Source organism: Cynocephalus volans, chromosome X, assembly GCF_027409185.1.
Source record: "Cynocephalus volans isolate mCynVol1 chromosome X, mCynVol1.pri, whole genome shotgun sequence".
In the NCBI taxonomy this organism is placed as follows: domain Eukaryota; kingdom Metazoa; phylum Chordata; class Mammalia; order Dermoptera; family Cynocephalidae; genus Cynocephalus; species Cynocephalus volans.
In genome coordinates this window covers 16,976,865-16,980,099 of record NC_084478.1, presented here as the reverse complement: position 1 = coordinate 16,980,099, position 3,235 = coordinate 16,976,865, and positions in this window count along the sequence as shown.

Sequence of the window (3,235 nt, the reverse complement as noted above, 5' to 3'; positions counted from 1 at the left end):
CCCTCAGAGCTCACACCTGACATAAATTTTAAAATCTTTAAGGTAGTAGAGTCAAGGAAAAGGAAAAAGGCTCTCTGAAATCAGGGAAAAGAAATACAGAAGCACATGACAATTTCTCATTCTACGTGAGATTTTAAAAAACACTCTATTTTATGTTGTCAAAAAAAAATTACACGCAGATATTAGTACAGAGAGGACTCTGGTAACATAAGTTTGTGTATTTAACCTCTTACTCTTTGAGACTCTTGATTTTTATTTGCGGGTATTTCTGCCCAGCTTGCTGCTGCTGCAAAGGTCGGGAAGAGGAAACACTACCGCCTGGCCCCAGTTCTCCTCATACTTGAGAAATGGCTGAGTCGGCTCCTGGGATGGACTCATGCTTCTAGAACAGTGTGGACTTGACAAGCCAGTCTTCACAGCAATGATGGCGCTGTAGTTTCAAACACCTAATTTAATATGTTTTTTCTTTTGTTTTCATTTCATAGTTAAAGACCAGGCACACACAAAAAGGTACACTTCTTGTCTGCTATTTTTGACCCTTTCTTAGCCAGTCCTTAGAAGAAATGTATGGCCAGGCATTCCTGTTCTATCTGCAAAAAACAACAGTGCAGAAGAGTACAGAAGGTTTCACTTCCTTTTTAACCTTTACTGAACAGAAAAGAGCAATTTGAAAATGCTGTCGCTGGGGAGTAGAGAGTCACTTCCTGGCTGCTTTTGTCGAGAGAGTCCCTGCTGTCTGACACATCTTCAAATAGAATCAAGAGGCACCGTTTATTATACCTTTCATGGAAACATTTAAATAATGTGGGGTTTTGATTGAACATCCTTTCCCCAACATTCTAGGGACTCATAGCCAAAAGGGTGATGCAGTCTTGATTAAAATGTATCTCTCTCTAAAGTTTTTTAAGGTGCTTTAAGGATTCTGCTTTGGGCAAGCTGCTTAAATGACTGTACCAACTCAGAAATATAGACTAAAATTGCATCAGAGCCCACATGGAGTATTCTTCTTAGCAATAATACTGTGGCTGGTACAAATAATATATGTTAGGTTGGTTTTTACTTCAAGAAAAATGCCACAAATATTTAAAAGAAAAAAAAGGCACTCATAAAATAGTGGTAATCAAATTTGAGAAGTTAACACAAGGTTCTTGATCTCAGATCTTCTTAGCATAATTTGCAATACCCACTGGCAATACCAACCCCCGTCACTGTCCACTGCTTTTTTCCTTTTCACAAATGCAGTGGCTTCTTAGTTTTTAAAAAGATGAACCTTAGGTGTAATGCTGAGTATCAGATAATAATAGAGGTATTTTTATCCTGTTTTGCCACTTGTGACTAAAATAAAAATTAGCTGAATCAAATTGGGAGAAATATGGCTGTCAAAGGTTGAATGAGGAAGTGTGTAGGTGAAACCAAAAACTTGGTTCAGAGGTGAAAACTGCCTCTGACTCGCTGGTTGTAATTTTGCCTTCCGGATAGCCATTGGTTGGACTGGTCGTTTTTTCCTCTAATACACACAGAAAAGGTCAGCGTAGGTTAGAGAGCTGACTTACTCCTTTGGTTTGGCTGCTGGTAAACTGGAAATTGAGTTAACCACATTTGTTGAATTACCAGCCAACTCAACCTCACTCTTATCCTCTTCTAGAATTAGGCAATCCTTTGAATAGTTTTGACCAACTTTTCCAGAAGATGAGTGAGGTGTATGGATGTCAATACAGCTTTGACCAATGCTTGTTCCAAGATTAATAGTTTCTGGGATACGACTGCAAATCTTTTAAGGCCAGAACTGCTTGGTATTTCATTTGTGTCTTTCACAGTGTCTTACACACAGTAAATGCTTCACAAATTGTGGAGTCAATGAAACTGGTTCATGGCTCACCCATCCCCCTCCCTTTAGATAAAAACATAAAAAGAAACAAATAAATAAAAATAAAGATAAATCATGAGCCCATGTAAAGCCCAGATGGTCTCTGTCTATATATATTTCCACAATGTCAAACTCCTGGGTGTTTGGAAACTTCTGGATGATTGCCTCTATTATTCTATTTTCTGTCACTATTTAATGATAAAAATGGAAAGATTATATACAAGGATTTTGAGGTAAGGCAAGACACGATCTACCCACCCTATAGTCTCTTTGTTCCTCCTGCCCTCTAAAAAATTCTATGAGAATTTTATAAGAAATTAGCAAGCAAGCTCTGGATCCTAAGAATGGTTTGCCAACACTTGACCATGAGACTCGCTCGGAACGTTGCTGTGTGTTGATGCCGTTCGTTCTCTCTCCCTGCTTATTGTCTCGCCTTTTCCATAAAGCTTTAGAATAGTTAGTTCTTGTGATTCACTCCGATAGGAACTCTGGGAGCCAGCGCACCAGCCTTTTCAGGAATTCCAGGGTGACTGAGTTACTGGAGCTACTGTATAGCCCCTGCTCCCAGGAATTTTCCTTTCCAAGTCTCCCCAGACACCACCCACAGCCACACCAGTCACTCTGAAGGGGGTTTCTCAGCAACCCGGCCCTCTGCCCATCACCAGGCAAGAAGCCATTCCACGGAATAAGATGACAGTACACTGAGAAGACAAAAGCCTTCATTTCTGTCTGCCCCGTTGTTGTGAGCACGAGGCAACTTGGGGTTGAGCATTCTCTGCACATCAGGAAGTCTGTAATCAGGAGAAATTGTTTCTTTTTATTTCCAAGGACATGAGCACATTTAGAGTAGCGATTTGGGGGATTTCTTGGTTTTTAGATTTTGTTTTTTTCTCCTCCCCTTCAAAGAGGAAGAGCTTAGTACAGGTTTTTGACTTGAAACTAGGAAGTGGATAGAACTATTTTTCAGTACCAAAACTACAGGTCTTGGATTTGATATTTGGATTTTTCCTTTGGCTACCCAACATTTTATCAAGATCTTTGGCAAGTGTTCTCACATGCTGACTTTCTCTATTGGTTTCATATTAACAGAGCTTATCTTAGACTAGGGAAGAAGGGAGGGGCCACCTTGGCAAACTAAATGTTTGTCACGTTAAAATAGTTCTGTGGGTAACACTAAAGGGAAAAATATATAGTAATTTGTATACGCAAATGATTTGAGTTTAAGAAAAAGATAACCAAGTCACTGAATCCACTAACAATTATTAAGCAAGGATCTCTGTCCAGATTTAATTCAACTAATATTTATTGGATGCATATACTTTCACATAGAGTATCTCCTCTTGTGTTAAAGCACCATTTATTGAACCA